Source organism: Ochlerotatus camptorhynchus, unplaced genomic scaffold, assembly GCF_037179485.1.
Source record: "Ochlerotatus camptorhynchus isolate MF236.1 unplaced genomic scaffold, CSIRO-AGI_Acam_v1.1 ptg000242l, whole genome shotgun sequence".
Taxonomy (NCBI): Eukaryota; Metazoa; Arthropoda; class Insecta; order Diptera; family Culicidae; genus Ochlerotatus; species Ochlerotatus camptorhynchus.
Genome location: NW_027040732.1, coordinates 576,118 through 597,723, shown reverse-complemented (window position 1 = coordinate 597,723; position 21,606 = coordinate 576,118). Strand labels below are relative to the sequence as shown.

Here is a 21,606-nt window from a genome sequence, read left to right as displayed (position 1 = left end):
TTTGACAAAAGTACGATTACTAAAGTGTCAATATCTTTGGAACTAGTGCACCTATTTTAAATCTTTTTTTTATGAAAATGAAGCTTAATAAATTTTCTATCGTTCACTAGAATATTATGTCTTAATTAAAAATAAAATTTTGAAGTCATTTAAAAATTTACAGCATTAATTTTTTATTTTTCCTGCGAATTTTCCATAAAAATCTTGTTTTAATCAACATTTTTAATGGGATAAAAAGATTCAAAAAATCATTCCATAATTTATTCTTAAAGCCCATTTAAAACCGGAGAAAATGATTCTTTAATGGATGAAATCGGTTGGAAATTGTCGATGTTATGATGCACTTAAAAATGTTGCTGAAATACAACAGCTTTAGAGTTCCTTTTCTAGGTGTCGTTGTAAGCATCCAAATCGCATGTAAAGTTTTCATGGGAGATTCTTTTCTCTACATATTAATTTGATTAAGGCATATCAGGATTTAAAACCGAGTTGATACAAAAGAAATTTATTTAGGTTTTATTAAAAATGATTGAGAATCGAATGACTTTGTCTTCGATGTTTTGAACTTGTTTCTCGAATCAGAAACCAACAATAGTCACCCATGATTGCTTCATCCCAAAACCCTTGGTAACGACGTTCCATCATCTTCATTTGTTGGTGAAAACGTTCGCCGTGCTCATCACTCTCGTCACCAAGATTTTCCGGGAAAAAATCCATGTGAGAATGTAGGAAATGTATCTTCAAAGACATATTCACACCTGTGTTCAGTGAAATAAAAGGATTTGAAATTAATTATATGTAACAAACACAATATTTTTGATTTATACCTATTTTCTCATAATTTTTGAGCAATTCATCGACGGCTTCCTCATAATCTGGGCTTCTGAAATTTCCTAAAAAGGTTGTGGCAACACGCTGGAACGATTTCCATGCTTCTTTCTTATCTGGTGTCAAAACTGTATTGAATGCGGAATCATTGAGCAGTTTTTTGATCTGTGGGCCAACAAATACACCTTCCTTTATCTTTGCGTCAGATAAATTTGGAAATACTGATTTCAAGTACTGGAATGCCGGCCCTTCTTTTTGCAACGCTTTGACGAAATTTTTGAATAGCCCAAGTTTTATATGTAGTGGTGGAAGTATTATGCGTTCTTTTACCACAAGAGGATCATTTTTAACGTTGTCTTTACCAATTGTGAAATTATCCCGTTTTGGCCAATCTTTTCGGACGTAGTGTTCCTTACGAGCTCGACTGTCCCATTTACACAAAAAACACATATATTTTGTGTATCCCTGTTGCAATCCAGTCAACATGGCAACCACTTTAAGATCGGAACAAATTTTGCAATTGTGTTGATTGTAATTTATCAAATTGAGCAATAGAGCCATTGATTCATACGTTTCCTTCATATTAACGGCATGAGCTAATGGAATAGAAGGTTTCTCATTCCCTTGATGCAGTAAAACGGCTTTCAAGCTCAACTTGCTGCTATCGATGAATAAACGCCATTCAGCTGGATCATATGGCTCACCAAACTCTTCAAACAAGCCGTTTACGTCATGGCAAAAACATGCCTTGTCTTTTGTAGATTAATATTTGTCAAATTTCTTGTGACGATTCCTGTGACTAGAAATTTTGACCTCCTTGCTCAGCATGTTGTGTTCTTTCAAGCATGATGCCAGCAATTCGGATTTCTCCTTCGATAAGTCGAGATCTCGCACCAAATCATTAAATTCGGATTGTGTAAACAGTTTTGGGTTTCTTTCCAATTCCACCTCGAAGTCTTCCTCGCATTCCTCCTTGAATTCCTCCTCACTTTTTGTAACGGTCGATTCAACAGAGGGCGCTCGTTTCCGCTTTGGATAAACAGGATACGGGACCGAACTTGAATGTGGAACAGGTTTTGTCATAGAAGCCACTTGTGGATACTCAACTGTTTTGTGACGTCCTTGTTGCTTAACTTTTGTCAAGCAGAAATAACAATCCGTTGCATGACAAAACGGTCGACGCCATATGGTGGGCATGTCAAAGGACAAATAGCGACTGACAGATAACTAATAAGTGAGTTAGTAAGTAAGACATTAACACTTATCAAAAATAGATGAAGTAAGATAATGTCGATCAGGAAAGAACAAAGCACTACCATGCTGTACATAAATTGTTTATATGAAAGTTATTCAAAAAATCAATTTACCTTGCGCCTGACATCCACCTAGCCAAGCACGTTTTGCACGAACTACATAATACTTTTGGAATCCACGGTTCGTCAAAGTCTCCAGGATCAATTTTAAAATAAAGCCTGTATGCAGTTTGCAACGAAGCAGTGAAATTGACCGATTTTGTAACAAACAACGCGTAACAAAACTTTTGAGGATCATTTTTACACTTGAATTCACGTTTTGTCGTATACATCGTTAAGCAATGTTAAAGAAAGAAAGCTGTCAAATTGAGTTGGTTGCGTTAGGTTCTCGCCGAGCGGTCTCACAAACACTAGCGTAAATTATATTGTTGAAAATATCCCATTTAATTTTGCGTGACAGCTGGTAGTGTTAGTGAAATGCACCGTATGCGTACACGTCCGCAGAAAGGCTTACTGGAAGTGGTGCATGAACCTAGGAGCGGGACAACGGCCAATCTTGGAACATTCAATTTCCATGATTTTACAAAAAATTTCATAACTTCGACAATTTCCAACCGATTTCATCCATTAAAGGCTCATTTTCTCCAGTTTTTAATGGACTTTATGAATAAATTATGGAATGATTTTTTGAATCTTTTTATCCCATAAAAAATGTTGATTAAAACAAGATTTTTATGGAAAATTCGCAGGAAAAATAAAAAAAAATGCTGTAAATTTTTAAATGACTTCAAAATTAAATTTTTAATTAAGACATAATATTCCAGTGAACGATAGCAAATTTATTTAGCTTCACTTTCATAAAAAAAAGATTTAAAATTGGTGCACTAGTTCCAAAGATATTGACATTTTAGTAATCGTACTTTTGTCCAAAATTCAAAAAATCTAAATTTTTGTATATCTCAAAAATGGCTCTACTTTAATTTTTTCTGACCACGGCATTTGTAGGTTTACCTGGGTCCTTGCTGAAGAAACTTCGGTGGAGGTGAACGCTCTACACTAGCGTAACAACGATTGTTGGTGTCCAACTCAATCGTTCGATGATTGATCGACAGGGAACGGATCAGTGATGGGCACGCAAATCTTCACCGCATATTACGGACAACAGGTGAAGGGTACAAGTTCTTCCTTCATTATACAAATAACATTAACACACAAGTTTTGTACGAAACACAAACTCTAACTACACTACATTTATTCTGAACAGACTACACCACAAATTACAATAATATTTCTCGGTCTCGCAGGACCGTCTTCGACCTTGTGCCACTTATCAACTAAAATACAAAATATCCGTTATCTACTCTCTAACCCGATCCCAGTATCCCATCGTGTATGTGGTGAGTTTCACAAGAGATCGAATCGTAGACCGAATCTCTCGCTCTCATCGTCCACCTCATCTCCCGTGTGCTAATGAAAGCGAAAGTGATCTGCAATCAACTGCTGGTCGATCGATGGCCAGTACAATAGCCGGAGCCATCATCTGGTCGGCTGTTACGGTGATAGTATTGTGCTAGGGTGGTCCTCACAGACAGCATTGAATTCAGCGTAGGATTTTGCATAAGAAACGTTGGTCAACCACTAAAGTTCACACTTTTTATGTTGTTTTGTGAACTAGTGTAATTTGCGTCCCTTTTAATCTCATGGTGTGGTTTAAGGAATGTTTCAGTAATAACGCCAATATTTATTTATTTATTTATTGCAATTCATCTGACAGTAGTTGCCTTAATGAATTAAACTAAGATAATACACAAAAAAACAACAGATGAACAGATTACAAAAATTATCACAATTTTCTCATTTGGATTCGAAATTGGTTCGATGTTTCTCCGAATTCAAATGCTTCTTCTACAGCGGAAAATGCCAGAATCATCGCAGACATTGGTTCATGTTATCCATATGCAGTCCGATGGAATCTTGGTTGTTGTAAGGATGATTGCCACAACATCCTTTGAGAAGCACGGAAGTTTAAGTGTGAAAGCAGTTGAGGGCAGTCCACCTCGCCATTTAAAAGTTTCGCTACAAATAAGGCTTGTTGAATTTTTCTTCTGAGTTCCAATGTGTCCAGGTCCAATAGCTTGCATCGGTCTGCATAAGGTGGTTAATTCATTGCGCCATGGCAGCCTGCGCAAAGCCAACATCAAAAATCTTTTATGAACACGTTCTATTCGGAGATTTATAACTGATGTAAGAACTCAGCACTCACCAACTACCTACTCGGAGATCAAACATACAGCACCCGGTCGACTCAGGCGACAAGAGCAAGCTCCGGAACACCCAGGGTCGGCTAGCTACCGGGTAATCAGAGGGTTTCGCGATACAAAAACGAAGAACTTTCACTTTTCTTAAAATGCTTTTATTTGCCATTTTCTGTGTTGTGTGCGTGTTGTTCTGTGTTCATAATTTCGTGTAATATGTGTCGTGTAGCCTAATGGCGTTGTTTACTGTACCGGTACATACCGCTGCTGCCGTTGATGGTGAATCGGGATGGCCGATACAGTGACTCCTGTCCTACTGTGCGGCCGGAACTCTCGCCAGATTGGCGAAGCGAGCGGATGACAGGCCAGCGGGCGTTGCTGGACGATGGGATGGCAGGCGTCGTCCTTCGTTGGCACGATTGGCCGACCGTGGCAAGGTCACCTTGGTCAAGCCGAGAAGGGAAAACTATTTTGCGATTATTGCTTACGTTTGGCCAGATAGTAGTGTTTCGGCTCGGAAACTGTTCCAATATTTCTCGAGCCGGCCGTGTGCTGACGGATGACCTTTTAAGGTCCAATATAAAAAGAAGTCCTGAACGTTAGCTTGCCCTAGCGCACCTAGCTGCTGCTAGGGGGGGGGTCCTGGTTCACGTTTTAAAACACCAACCACTGCACTTAGCTAATTAAATTGCGTCTTAGCACACGGACGCCTGATATTAAAAAGAGGCCGATTTTGGGCAATGACCGTTCTTCTCCCCAATTTTCTTTCATCCCGTCATCCTAGTTTTCTATGGTTGTTTGTTGTTCTATTGTGGACATAACGTAACGGCAACATTTTCACAGCGGTACAGCGTATTACCCTATCACTTCTGTAGTATACTGCTGTTTTTGCACAAGAAACGTGAAGGTTCTGAATATATAACATTAATGACAAAAACCTATGAATTTGTGACCAAACGGTTACAGATTCCACACTAGCTCATATGGAGACCAGACCACAGATGCATTCTCAAGTACTAAACCAAACTAAAGAGCAATATAGTGCCTTCAAGCTTCGAAATCTCGTGCAATCTTCGAAATAAATCCCAGTTGACGATTTGCCTTAGAGATGATCGAGGAATAGTGAAGATTGAAGGTCAACTTTGGGTCCAAAAGAACACCAAGATCAGTCATACGTTCTACTCTCTACGATTGAACTCTTAGAGCGGTGAAACGTCATCACTGCACCCTATGGAACGCTGATGATGAGCTTATTGCGACGGCACCAATCCACAAAAAAAATCTATTCTGACATTATTAATCAAACGAATTTCATAAAAATATCGTCTGATTTTTTGCGACAAGATTTTATGTTGAATTTCATACGACCGAACTATGAAGAACTGTCAGTTTTTTTGTCAATCAGCCATCGTATGATGTTTCATGCATATAACTATGAATCTCAATATAAACGAACGATAGCTATCATTGGATATTACGAACAATTTCATTTGTCATTTCGTATGAAACTCATAAAGGATATGAATGAAAAATATAGTTTGAGTTGATTAATTACTATATTAGTGATGGTGACGACTAGTACTTGAATGATATGCTTAGTTTAACGGCTTTCTTAGTCTTAATCTCACTCTAACGACAAAGATTTAATCTGCCCGACGTTTCGGCTATGGACCATGAATTAAAACCTATGACCGAAGTGTCGGGCAGATTAAATCGTGGTCTTTAGAGTGAGATTAGGACCGAGAAAGCCGTTAAACCAAGCAATTATTTATTATATTTATTATATTCAGACCTATTGTGCGTGGTGAGTGAAGTGACAATAGTTATCGCGTGGTGGCGTGATACTCCACGAGTGACTAGGATCACTTCACTACACACTCATTTTTTATTACTGGAAACCAGCCTAATTTTGCTGGATTTTGCCGAGCTGGAAAGCCAGCAATCCTTCCAGCAAAATAAATTTTGCTGGTTTTCCAGCAAATCTTTTTTGACAGAAGTTTGCTGGAAAACCAGCAATTTTTTTCTTAAGATTATGGTGGAAATATTGCTGATCGTTTAGCAATTATAAACGCACGTTTTTCTCACTTTATTAAACAAAATAATGCAAAAAGAATGAGAACTCATTTAAAAAACTATTTTATTCAGTTCATATCTACCCTTAAGCACTTAACGTTCAAATATATCCAAGATCATCTCCACTAGCACCGGATGAATCCGAAAGAATCTTTTCCACCGGAATTATCTAAAATAAAACACAACCTGCTAAGAGATAATATTTCCTTCAATATATTCCCGTATTACCGTTATTGCTACGAACAATAGTGAACTTCTTCAATCAGAAACCAAGAATTCTTAATACAATACATTTTTGAAGAATTTTGTTTGTAAGCGGTCGTCAAACTAATGAGAAAAATCATAAGTCTTTTTGACAGTTTATGACTGCTATTTTTCCAGCAAAAAACTGATTTACTGGGTTTTCAGTAATCAAAAAGCTGTTTGCTGTTGTTTCAGCAAAAATCGATTTGCTGGATCATTTTCAGCAAACCATTTTGCTGGAAGATGAAAACAAAATTTGGTGTGTAGTTACCTCACCTTACTAGCGAGTAGAATAGGCTGATTGTACTAAAACATGTGATTTTGGATTTTTAAGTATAGTGTTTATTCACCTTTACCTATTACCGTCAGGGGAGTAAATGAAGTCCTTGAGCACCCATTTTTTCTGTAAACAAAAATTGTAAAGTTAGGTGAGGTTTTCTTTATTAGGGAGGCTTTTCGCTCGGGGCTGGATCACCTTCGGTATTGTAAAAAGTAACGAACCAACTGAGAACTTTAAATAGTCAAAATAAAAACAAAACATTAATCTGACACTGACCCGATCCGGTTCGGAAGAGACGTGCTGTTGAAATCGATAAAGCAGAAGTAGCAGCAGCTTGCTTAACTGTCTACAAATGTAAATAAAGTTGTAAACTACAATGAAACAATACGAATTAAATTTACTTACAGGTTTACGGAGCTTTGCGCCACGTCTTGAAGCTGGATCTGCCATCTTGTGTTTTGTTGTTGTTTTGATTTGCATTGTCTAAATAAATTTCATACGATCATCGTATTATTTTTTGCCGTAAGCTGAACCAAAATAATTCATACAATGTGTTTATGAAATTTTAATGATTTTCGTATACCTTTTGTTGTGTCAAATTATGAATACTATAGATGGAGTATGAAAACATAAGATAATTATGAAATTGATTCAGGCATGTATTTGCATGCGTTCATACGATGTAGTTTATGAACTTTGTAGGGGTAATTATCTCAGTGTAGCAGAGCTTGAAGACGAAAATCTTCAATCAAGTGAACTATGACGTATAGCTTATGATCATCTGCATAAACGAGCTTGCATTTAACTCCCAAGAAAGCTGATACATCGTTGAAGAATAACGGAGACAAAAGTGAACCCAGGTTACTTCCCTGAGGTACTCCAGAGGTGCTGGTAAACGTAGAAGAGACACAAGATCCTAGTCCTACATGAAGAGTTCGTCCAGTCAAGTAGGAATGTAACCACGACCAAAGTTGCTCAGATGCTCCTAGTCGGGAAAGCTTGCATAACAAAACCTTCTGGTAGATTTTGTCGAATGCGGCATTCAGATCAGTATATATGACGTCGACTTGTGCCTTATCCTCCATCGCGGTGATGCATGTACTGGTGAAATCCAAAAGGTTATTAGCTGCCGATCTACCGGAAATATGCACGTTATGAACTTTCAAAAAGTTAAATAGCTTGTCACGATTATCTTCAAGAGATCGAGCATTCCAATTCAAAATATTTAATGATTTAAAATCCATTACTGAAATTCAAAGTAATGACGACATTGTTCGCAATTTAGTTGTTTGTCCTCATGGGCTAGATAAATCGAGTAGGTAAGCCGACTATCCAACATTATGATCAAGGAATCAAACATATCGCCAAATGTCAAAATGACAAGCGATCAATGAGCCAAACTATAACGCTTTGCTAGAAATGGAAAGCAATAATGATATAATCTTCTTCGTTTTGTTTCCTGACAAACAGCCCCTGAAACACAGCTCGCTCGGGCAGGTAGAAAGAAACGTTGGCAAGCTGCTTCACGAAGTAAAGCAGAAGATGATGCACGTGTTTTAATGGGATTTTTTTGGATTTGTATTTTCTCGATTGCCGATCAAGCTATGTCCTCAACCATGTATATTGCAACAAAGTAGGCGAGCAATATATCATTATCCTTCTACCACTCCGACCGAGTTGTGTTGCAGAGAGAGTTGATATGAGATTATGATACTTCAAACCAGATGCCTCAGGAAGGACAGGACACTGGATGAACCCCATTTTCACCCCAGGCAAGGCAAATGTTCAACCAGAGGCTTTTACCCCCGTTCGATGTTGTGGGTTGGATGGACAAGTCCCCAACATTACGTACATGTAGAGAACGGAAATCGATTGCACGATTAAATTTTATGTTTGATACGTTTATGAACAATGATGACAACGCCACCACAGGGTCGTCAACCTTATGGTCAGGTTTAACGAACGTTTCAGTTATAACGGCAAAATGCACGTTATGAACTCTCAAAAAGTTAAATAGCTCGTCTTCATTATCTTTAAGAGATCGAGCATTCCAATTTAAAATGTTAGTTAGTTAAGCATATCAGAAATCAGTTAGATTTAGGCATATCAGAAATCATGTCAATTAATTATTTCTGTAAAAATTCCATTTTAGAAGCAGTAATGCTTCCTAAGTCAAAATTTTCAAAATTCCCGTTAGAATTACGTTGGTTAGTACTTTGATTTCTACCTGTTGCAATAGCAACAAAGGTAGCCTCATTAGCTCGCTGAACATAGGGGAGTAGGTATTGGGGTATTTCCCCAAAATTTCACGCGGCCTATGCCTGACGAAAGGAACGGCTGCGCTTCAAGCAAAGACCGCGGTTGGGCAGCCTGTCAAAATTTTGTAAACAAACATTGAACTTTTGCGCCTGATGAGAGTCAATATTTATCCATCGAGCACATTGATTCAAAATTAACATCCTTTAATTATAAATATTTTTAATTTGTCGCGTAAAATGCCCCACGAAGATATTTTGCACCGTGTACATAATAATCATGCAAGTGTTAATACAGTTTATCATTGCCTCTACGCGTTTTATTTTCTCGGAATGAACCGTGCTTCTCTGGCAAAAATATTTAGTAAATCAAAATCCATCATATGCCAATGGACGAGCGCGACGGAGTCTTCTCAAGAAAGCACCGAACACAAGTGTATCGACGTTTTGGAACCATGCAACGACAATGGCTGCTGGATTTGTATTTCAGGAACCTGTGATCTTCATAAATGAAGCACGAGATCGCTTCCAAAAGCATTTCAAAATCTCTATCAGCGCTGCTTCCGTCATTCGGATTTTGAAAACTGCTGGACTGACTTGGAAGAAGATTGAAAGACGGGCCATTCAAATTCGGAAGGTGGATATTCTCAGGTATAATACTAATTAATCACTATAAAACTATTTTGATGACAATTTCGATATAAATATTTCATATTATCAGGTATGCTGACGAGCTAGAAGCTTTCAAGTGGAAGCTTCCCCAATTTTTTTCATCGACGAGGTTTCATTCGATTCTCGTGACATGCTGCGGATCTACGGATATGGAGTTAAAGGAAAAAAGGTCATCTATCGCGGTGAATTTAACAGGCGCCCACGGGAATCCTACTTATGCTTTCTAGGAGAAACAGGGCTGCTGGAATCGTATAGAACAGAAGGTATTTTTACTCGTCAAAAGTTTTTCGACTGCATCCGGAAGTTTGCAATCCAAAGTGGAAAAGCAGAAACGTATCCAGGGCACCATTCTGTATAGATAATGGATGGTACTAGAATACATTGTGATAAAAATATCATAATATATCTTCGATCCCTGGGCATTCTACCTATCTTCTTGCCTGCATATTGCCCGATGTTCAACGATAACCGAGACATTCGTCAAGTTTGAAAACTATTCGTGTACACAACTTTTTCATAAATGTGGGTACATTTCGGAGGCAACTTTGACCCAAATATTGGCCTCGCATTCTGTGAATATTTGCAGTAAAACACATGTTCTGTCAAACTTTATTTCAACTAAGCATGATCAACATCCATTACGTCCCCAACTTCTTCTGCAACTCTTTGACTTACAGTTGATTCCTGGGGTGCCAAAGAAGTTTGCATACCCTTCAGCATGTCTCGGCACATTTTTAGCTTCTCGTTCAAACCTTGAGCCACCAGTTTCACTTCAAAAGCGAAGTTCATAAGTTGTTCCGCTTTATCACACAACACTTGAACACTGGGGGCGAGATTGTCTACGATGTTTTGAGCAAACACCAGACCTTCACGCACACATGCTGATCGGCTTCCTTCAGAGATAGGAAGGGATGAAAACATACCCCTCATTTCCGCTGGTGGCAACCCAACAAACAATTTTAGCTGCAGCTTAGCTTATACAGGCAAAAATTAGCTGCATAAGGCAAATTTTGGCTGTATAAGCTAATCTACAGCTAAAATTGTTTGTTGGGAACTGTGTCATCAACCCAGTCTGAAGATGAGCTGGAGATGCGTGAATCCAGTTGGCCCACTGAATCCATCCAGAATCATGGCTTCTCAAGTGGGAGTTTTGCTCTTTCAAATGTTGGACCAAGTCATCGAGGTTTACGTTGCTTGGTGCTCCAGCTCTGTCTGTTTCCCTTAGTTGAAAAAGGCATTTGTTGACTTCTTCCCAGATAGCCACAGAACTGACAGATTGGGAGTAGGCGAATGCAAATACATTGATAGTTTTCTCTCTCCAGTTTAGCATGATTTTTCCCTATCCTACCTGGTCCAATTTAATCATGGTCTTTCATTTTGCGTCCCGTAGGTAGACGAAGTTATTATTATAGCGAATATCCGGATCTTCTTTCGCAGACCACGAAACTTCGATCCCGTCAACTTCATTCACATCAATTTCCCGGCAGAGATGTGGTTTAACGAAGCTCCATATGCACTCAAAGACATCTGACAGACTGTCTTCGGATACTTTTTCAGGAATGTTTGTTTTTTTCGTTGATGCATGCACCATTTTTTTTGCCTCGTATACTTCTTCACGAAATAATTGGCCAGAAAATAGAATCGTTTTTGCTCTACTGCTTCCTCAGCTAAATCTCCTGCCTCTCGTGTTGAATCATCAGTTACGAATTCACTCTGATTCAAAAATGGGTTTATCGTATAGTTGACAAGTGTTGAGCAGTCTGGAGCATCTGACCTGTTTGAAAGTTCGTCTTCGACAAATGGGTCCTCATCCTGGCCAGCATTATACAGCGGGTCCTCGATTAGGTATTCCACTTCTTGGTCTACTTCCTCACCTGAATCCTCGTCTCGCTGGTTCATTGCTAACGTCCTGTCTAATGTATAAAACTGTGAATTAAATACGGGAGTTATCTGATATGTGATAGAAAGCAATATTTATTAATATCTTACCGTTAATCCCAACCTCAATGAGATAATTTTCCTCAAAAACATTCGAAACCGAAATCGAATCAAATTTCCTTTTACATTTTTGACAACTGTTTGTTTTGGTTCTCAGCATCGAAGCAAGGGTCGCCAGTGGCTCTGAAATATTTTATATTTACTTAATAAATTGTACTGGTGACAAAAAACAATCCGACAACCTTGATGCGGTGCTTGGTTTCAAAGCTGTGTTCTTTGGTGCGGTGAACAAGTTTCAGGGAATGACCCAATATAGATGAAACATTTGAAGCAGGGGTGATATTTGTACCTACGGTTACGAATGTAGAATTTGTTCCTCGCTGACCGTTGTTAACAGCAGAGGAGTAGCTTAGAACGAGATTGTAAGATCGCTTTGCGAGTCTTACATTCCCAAAAATTAGATTTGTGGTTTTCACCACAATTTGAACATTTAAATTTCTTAGGACCTTCCTTCACAGGACAGCCGTTCTTTGCATGAGAGGAATCACCACAATTCATGCATGTAGCTGGCATGTAGCAATTTTTAGTTCCGTGACCCCATCCGTGGCACTTACGGCACTGGACTAGCTTTTTCCAAGGTCTTAAGGTTGTTTAGTTCACTAGACTTGAAGTGAACTAAATAAAAATCATTAGAAATCCCGTTGCGCGAATCGCCAGACGGGATTTCATTTTCATTTTGATTACTTGGAGTGGCACAACTCCAAGTAATTTTGCCAGTTCATCTTTTATCTGATCCAGGGATTCACCACTGGGCAGTCAACCTTGAACACACGTTCAGTTTTGGTGTCGTAAGTAAAAAATTTGTGCTGCTTCTCAGTAAGATACTTGAGAAGACATTTAAATCCGTCCAAGGTTTCAGCCAATACAGGGCATTCACCCCGACGTCTACTACAAATTGTGAAAAACTCGGGTAGGGTCCAAACAAGGATCGAAGAGGAACAAGAGTTGGAAAAGGTAGAAATTTTACAGGTTGAGCACTGAAAAGTGCTGTTTAAATATGTTGTAGCTTTAGGTAGTAGTAACACTTCCTTCAGCAAAAAAACAAATAGATCCGCACGGCAAGAGAGCACGATGCATACTGATTATTTGATTGATGATTTTGCTAACACTGATCATATTCTTGAAAATGTAGTAAACTCATAGACTGAGTAAAACTATACGAGATTTTACATGAATTTGTTTTGTAATAAAAGCAACATCTCGATGTACATATGAAATTAATACACGGAAAAAAGTTTTCATGTAGTTTCCATTGGGAATCTACATAACATTTCTCCATTAACAAAACCAATGATATCTATCTGAATTTCACATAACATTCATGTGATCACATGAGTTCTATATGATAAATCACTTAAATTTCATTTCATACATAAGGTTCATTGGATTTTGCAGTGCGATTCCCAATTATGATATTACTTGAAAATTATGTGAAATTCTAATGAATATTTTCCATTGGAAATGTGATTTATTCTTTGAGTGCATACTTCTAGAATGAGTAGATTTTTCGTCGATTTTTTTTTCATATTCGAAAAGAGTTATGAGGCTCGGAAAATTTTACTCAGTCTACAAGTAAACTACGTTTTCTAGAGTTTGAGTAATTTAAACTTAAATTTATGTCGATCTTATATTCCATGTAGTGTGAAATTCGTTTGTTATTTAGTACTGGTCCTTATTCCACCACCTAAATATTGGGAAATCGACAATCAAAAGAGCAATTTATAAGCATATTAGTACGATTCTAAACACTTCGAGCTCAAAAAGTGTTGATGAATCAGGATCAGTGTCACTGCTGAGATTTGTCATTGTCATTGACAGACCTTCGCGCCATACTGACAAAATTGTTCATCACACAGTCACTGACAGGCTTTATTCTCCAAAAAACCTTCGGCAAAATATCATTCATTTTTTCGTCAATGACAAAGGTTCACCTGACAACAAAAAATTTAATTTCGTGAATTCTGTGTCACATTATTGTTATCCAAGTAGTTCAGGACGTAGATGCTTGTTTACTTTAACGGCTTCATGTAATTGTGTTGTTCAAGTCATCTTATTTCGTTACAAATTTAGATAATAAAAAAATAAAAGATCATCGAGAAATGGAAAGTACTGTGCAACGAAGCCAAGTATGATTAATTGGTGCTCAACACTAACACTGTTCTCGTACACCAAGTTGTACCGAAAGTCTTGATATCACTTGAAAACACAATTTCGTTTCAAGACCCGTGAATGGCATATAGCAATAGACTCACTTCAATGGGATCGGAAAATGTTTCTGTATGTCTATATATGTATGTGTATATGTTCGAATGAGTGTGACTCACTGAATTTTCGCAGACCAATTTGAGTGGAAAAAGTTCCAGAAGATGTGTTTCAGATCCCCATAGATCGCTATTGTTTTTTTTTCCCGATCAGAATTATGGTTCCGAAGATATGAACAAAAATGTGAATTCCAGATTCCACTGGGGAATTCATAAAAGATTGTTATATCAAAAACTCATCAGGCGATACCTAAATCACATTACAATTTTACTATAAGATCAATGGTGGACATATTTAGATCCAATGATCACAATGGCCTCTTTCAGATGGATCCCCTGGGAAGTGGACAGATTCTGACATGCGCCGAAATGCATCGTGCGATACCTCAAATCACATGGAACTCCAAATAATGATTAGTGCAAGTATTTAATGATTTACCTTAACTTATAACTTACCTGATCCTTTGAAAAAGTTCGTTTTGGGGTTTCCTCTCGAGTTTTCCTTGATTTTTCTCGATTTTTTCCACATTTTTATGACTCTTATTCAAGTACAAAACGGCGAAAATGGCTGCTTCGTTCAGCACTAAAACTGCATGAAAATAATAAACAACTTTACACGGCGATGCACCCGCTAGTGTGCGAATGATAAACGTCACTAATCTCTATAGCATTGACAGCTCGTTCGTGTGGTGGATTTGAAAACGCGCGAATTTCTAATGCGTGTTGGAAAATGCATCGCACTTGTTATTTGATTGAAGATGTTGTTTCGGCCAGGATGCGTCCCTACGTTGTGTTTTCAAGGCGGTAAAGGATTTCGTTTCAGAGCACACAATAAACTACAAACTTCACTTGGCGGCACTGCAATATTACTTTTTATTGCCTCCGAGAGGCATCCTGCCTGCTCGGAGGTAGTACGTTTACTTAAGAACTATGCATTAAATTTCACCTTTAAAAGCTAACACAGAACAATTACTATAATTTCAATTACAAAAAAACCATTACAAAATGTAAACAATAACATTGAATGGCATACATTAACAATACCACGGTGGGGAGCGAAACGGTAGTCACTGTTCTTACAGTATGACGGGCTTTACTACCATCTGCATTGATTTTATAGTCGCTATATTCATAGTCTGGCGGATAGAATCTCGGGAATCAATTGAGCTATCAAATAGCGGAACCAATCGAGCAAATCACGACCAACAACAGAAAAGAGCACATCAGCTATTGCGAACAAAATTTTGGAAACAGCTTTCTCGTGACTCAAGGCTCGCCTACATAAACTAACACCATCTTTAGTTGTGGAAAGTTTCCCCTATCCGATAATGCTGGAAATTTACCTTCGATTGGCGAGGAAAGCATAATCAAAGTTTTGTGTGTAAAAGTTGATAGTACCTTTTAAATTTTTGGTCTACAATTATATTGAATTGGTTTCGTTTTTTGATAGATCGAAATTCTATTCGCCAGACTAGCGACTATAATTGATTTCTGTTTCCTTGGCATATTCAAATGCAGTAGAGCCCGGTGCCGATGGTGCGATCGAACAGATGTAAAACAGTGTAACCAAATAAATTTTAAAATTCTCACTTGATTACAAAAGTCTGTAAATATCTGTGAAAAAAACTAAAAAGTCTGTAAATGTCTGTAACGAAAAAAATGTCTGTGAAAAAAAATAAAAGTCTGTAAATTCACTGACATGTTTGTAAATCTGGCATCTCTGGTGCAATCACACACTTTCCATCATTTTTTTTTCAAACACAGCGTTACATGTTTACCTTCACTACAAAATTTTGAAAAGTAAAAAGTCAAACAAAGTAGATAGCAAAATCATATCCGCAGACTAAATCAGTAATAAAAGCATCAAGTCACGGTCAAATCTGAAGGACTCTTACCGTACATTTAATTAGCACCAGAAGACAAAATTGATACACACAGAAAGGGTAAGGCGATGGATTCGAATTGAAATGATCACAATGGGTTGAAGCATCACAATGCCCGGTATTTCTTATAAATTCGATAACCATTATTGAGGTATTGAGGACAACCCAACTTTATGGAAGAGTAAAAAATGAAGATTTGAAAGTATTTTAAGAACCTCTTCCGCCTCGCTTCCAGAACTGACACATCTATCGCAGTGATCAGCCCGAACCGGATATTGATAATCCACTCGACAGGCAGAACATCTGTTTGGCAAACACTCATGGTTCGATTATTACCTGCTCAAATTAAAAACAGATGAATCTCTCTCTCTTCCAACCACAAACTTGTTTGCTTGTGGATTCTTTCTCCCTATGTTGTCTTGCTTGGGACCAGACGCACAAGGAAAATTCAATGACTATTCAGAAGCTTATTAATTTTTCTGGAAACACGTCATGCGTGGAATTGTCGTGAATGGCGAACTCTATTGGCATTCGATGAATAAGCCAATTAGAGTGAAATTTTTTTTGCACATGGTTGTGCGACAATTCTGAAATCTGAAGTTCATTTTTCCACAAAGCTATAGGAAAAAAAAAATCCTTCCAAGTCTCGCTAAACCACTCCAGAGCGACTACCCTCATTACCTCCGAGAAAGGCAAGAGTCACAAGGTGAGACTTTCCTTTCCATCCTCGAAGCCTCGAACGCCGGTGAAGTGTAAATTAAACATCACCCAAGATGATGGCCATGAATAGGGAAATGAAGATTTTAATTCCACCTCAAGTGTGTGCTTCCGCGCCCGCAAGAAACCAATCACGATCCCCTTTCGGTCCTCCCCCCATTCCCTTTCCCCCGGTCCCCATCGAATCAAGTGTTATGGTAAACAGAGGTGATAATCCAGGTGATTAAGGGCTGCTGCGTGTGCGCGCGCCTCTGTCTCTCTCTTTCTCTGTCTCGGTTTCTGTCTGTTAAGAAGGTGCAGGTTATTTGTTTTGGTCGTGTGACATTCGAAAGCTCTGCACTATGGCCGTTGGTAACGAGTGGAAATTATTCTTTTCAGGCGTTCCCCGGCCCGTTTCCTGAGATCAGGGAGCGTGACTTGAGAGTGAAAATATTTGCATTTAAATTTATTCATGCTCTTTGGGGATCGCTCCCTGTGGCGGAACGGTGAGTGGCGGGGGAGTGCGAGTGAGTGAGTGTGTGTCTGGGTTTCGATCACTACTGAGAAAATCGATAAATTACCAGATTAGTGGTGATTTATTAACTGCCGGGTGACTGTAAAGCGAAAATGGTGGCAATCGATATCGGTGGAAGTTCAGGGAGTAGCGGTGGTGGTGATTGGAGAAGCGATGGGGCAGCGATTCGCTCAGAGTTAATTTATTTACCGTAAATTATCGGGCGGATTGGTTGGCTGCATATTTAGTGTGCTGTTTAATGGATAGGAGTTAATTGCATTTTTTTTTCTAATTCTTTAATAAGGTGATTTTTAATAACTTCTGGGCAAGTTCATCACCAAGAGATAATTGTAGATTTTCACCATGCATAAGGTATTTCACGTACTGACCATTTCTTCCACTGAGATCAGGACGATTTTGCAGTACCGTAATGCCGAACTGGTTAAAGCTTTCTCCATGAAGTCCTGTTTGTGGACTAGTAATCACATTCTCGGTGATACGGTATCATTTTACTAGCCACACGGTAAACAAATTCTTGTTATGATAGGCATTGACAACAGTTAAAAAATGACAGAGGCCATTAATTTTAAGACAGCCGTAAAGTTCCAGCAGGACCAAAGCTCATGTTTTTTTTATAAATCCTTTGGTTACTTCTACCATCAGCTAAATTAGTTGGTGGTTATTTTTCTTGGCTCCATACTATCGTGTGTAATATTTGATTATATATTACTACTTTCAGGTTGGCTGCTTTCGATCATGTGTAGAGGAAAATAGTCAACAGAGAGACAGTTTTTTTGTTGGAGATTATAATGTTCGAAAATCGTTCAGTTGTTGATCATCCGATTTTCAAGGAGGTGTTTGTCAACATTGATTCCCGGTCTGTCAGAAATAAGTCTGATAAAATAGCAGGTTTATTTAGATTCCTTAACTTATATGAAAATTCACCAAATAGAAGACCGCCTTAGTAAAAGACTTTCGTTAGTTTGGCTGAGCTGACAAAGCATTTGTTGTGGAATACACCGATTGTTTATTATAATCATTATCGTTTTAGAAACTATCCAAATTGTTCATCGATGATCTCTTCGAAAAGGAATCAGCACTGTCAGAAATGAAGTTTTTTTTTGTTGCGACGAGTTGAACCAATTGACACAGTGGTTCAAATACCAAAAAAAAAAATTAAGTTTGGCTTTGATTAAGGTGGGCTACAGTCCAACTAAAACGTAGCCCACTTAAGGTTCAATTTACTTTGATACATTTTTTAAAAATTCAAAAGCAGTTTTTTTCGACGCATTATTTTAGATTGCAAAAAGCTCGCGTCATTTTGGGTAAAATATCAAAAGGAATCGAATAGTGCGAGCTTTTTGCAATCTGAAACAAAGCGTCAGAAAAAACTGCTTTTGAAATTTTCCAAAAAGCATCAAAGTAAATTGAACCTTAAAGATTAGGCCCTTTTCAAATGTTACGTGAGTATTATTCATGTAATTCATTTTTAGTAAACAGGGCCCCGCTGTTGTGTCACTTTTTGTCGAGTGAGTGAACTCAAATCCATCCGTGCACTCGTCTATAGTATCTAAAGTAGCAACAGGAGAAAAAAAGGAAAAAGACGCTAATATGATTGGCAGTGATGCCGAAATCAACGAGGTGTCAAAAGTTTTGATATTCATAGGTGTTGTTAATTTCGAATTTCGAATTATAGTCAATTGCGTACCGATACGTATTGCTTTTCATTTTCGTCTATGTTAATGATATAACAGCAACAATAAAATGCAAGGCGCTAAACTGCGGTATGAATTCACAGTCAGATCCAGGACTGCAGTTTATCAGATTTCCTAATGATAATTTCGTTCGGTTAAATTGGATTCGGTTTTACGTAACAAGTGAGGAAGAAATCGAGGAAGAAATTCAGTTATTTGAACTTCAAGGAAGTTCAAGAATATGCAGTCTTAGTTGGAGGATGAATCTAAAAAAATAATAAACACACACGCACACACACACACACACACACACACACACACACACACACACACACACACACACACACACACACACACACACACACACACACACACACACACACACACACACACACACACACACACACACACACACACACACACACACACACACACAGACAGACACACACACACACACACACACACACACACACACACACACACACACACACACACACGCACACACACACACACACACACACACACACACACACACACACACACACACACACACACACACACACACACACACACACGCACACACACACACACACTTGCAAGGAGCGAAGCTGCAGATAGCCCACCACAAAACAGAAGTGATGTTGGTCAGTAACTGCAAAGCAGTGCAGCGGGCAGAAATTACCGTTGGAGAGCACACCATTGCTTCGAAGCGCATGCTTAAGTATCTGGGAGTGATGATCGACGACCGGCTAAACTTTAATAGCCACATCGAATATGCTTGCGAGAAGGCGACGAAGGTCATCAACGCAATAGCCAGAATCATGCCGAACAATTCTGGTCCAAGCAGCAGCAAGAGACGTCTTCTGGCTAGTGTTTCCTCATCAATACTAAGGTACGGAGGTTCAGCCTGGATTGAAGCGCTGAAAACGAAGCAGAACCAAAGGAAATTGAGCAGTACGTTCCGGCTCATGGCCATGCGAGTCGTGAGTGCGTACAGAACCATTTCGATGGAGGCAGTATGCGTTATCGCCGGTATGATCCCAATCGGCATCACCTTGGCGGAGGACTACGAGTGCTATATGACGAGAGAAACCAGAGGAGTACGAAAAATGGTGAGAACGGAGTCGATGGCTAAGTGACAGCAGGAGTGGGATGCAGCAGAGAACGGTAGATGGACACACAGGCTAATACCGACTCTTTCGACCTGGGTGAACAGGAAGCATGGAGAAGCCAACTTCCACTTGACGCAGTTCCTGTCTGGTCATGGCTGCTTCAGGAAGTACCTGCATCGGTTCGGACACACAACGTCACTCTTCTGTCCGGAGTGTGGGAATGTGGAAGAATCACCAGAGCACGTGGTTTTCGAATGTCCTAGATTTGATGATGTGCGAGAGGATATGCTCGCCCTTAGCACGGAGAATGTCGTCGAAGAAATGTGTCGAGAGGAGGGCACCTTTAACGCCGTCAGCAGAGCAGTAACGCAGATCATGTCAGCGCTGCAGCGAAAATGGCGGGAAGACCAACTAGAAAGTAGTAATGTGCTCACACAAGTGCGAACTGAAAGCCGAAGCCGGGAGAACTCTCCGTCAGAGTAGGCTGTATCCACCACCAAGGATAACCGAGTAGAACGTGACGCTGGGAGATAAATGGCTCACAAATTGGAGAGACGATCAGCGAACTGGAAGCGCCAGTTAGCTGAGGTAAAGTGAGGTGCGTAATGCACGGCCCCCTCCGAAGTAATACGACAAGTGGTTCCGGGGGAAAAGGGCAAGGCGTCTAAGGAGGTTTTAGTGCGGTAAGAATCCCACACACCGTGTCACCGCGACTGTGCGCCCAGTCGTCAAGCGGTGGCACGATGGCCTTTTTGAAGGTTTCCTCCTTGCCAAAAAAAAAATACACACACACACACACACACACACACACACACACACACACACACACACACACACACACACACACACACACTCACACACACACACACACACACACACACACACACACACACACACACACACACACAAGGAGATGGGAGAAAATGGTGCGTGGCGTAAAGTCGAGAACCAGAAGGAGAGGAAGAAAAAACAGAAGGAAGATGAAGTGAGGAAGAAGGAAGAGGAAGCGAGAAGGAAGGAAGAAGAAGCGAGGAAGAAGGAAGAGAAGAAGAAGGAAGACAGGAAGAATAAGGAGAAGCCTAGGCCTCGTAGGGAGAGAAGCAAGGGTGACGCTCTGGTTGTTGAGGCGAAGGACAAAACGTCCTACGCAGCACTCCTCCGGAAAGTGAGAGACGATCCGGAGTTGAAACAACTAGGCGAGAATGTGGTGAAAACCAGGCGAACCCAGAAAGGCGAGATGCTATTCGAGCTGAAAAGGGACCCTACGGTTAAGAGCTCAGCTTTTAAGGAGCTCGTCGAAAAATCTCTTGGCGAGACGGCGAACGTAAGAGCCTTATCCCAGGAGTCAGTGGTCGAGTGCAGGGATCTGGACGAGATCACAACAGAAGACGAGTTAAAAAGTGCGCTGAAGGTGCAATGCAACCTGGGAGACGTACCGATGGCAATTCGGTTGAGAAAGGCGTATGGTGGCACGCAGACGGCGTTGATACGACTTTCTTCGGACGCAGCTAACGAGCTGCTGAAGACTGGCCGAATCAAGGTTGGGTGGTCAGTGTGCCCGTTGAAAGCTATTCCTCGGGTATCTAAGA

General features: G+C 39.5%; 2 pseudogenes; one reads left to right on the top strand and one right to left on the bottom strand.

Annotated features, from left to right (window-relative positions):
* The first annotated feature begins 9,427 nt into the window (after positions 1-9,427).
* LOC135704502 (uncharacterized) lies at positions 9,428-10,448 on the top strand (annotated as a pseudogene).
* Positions 10,449-10,477: 29 nt separating this feature from the next.
* Positions 10,478-11,758, bottom strand: LOC135704465 (uncharacterized; annotated as a pseudogene).
* Positions 11,759-21,606: the final 9,848 nt, after the last annotated feature.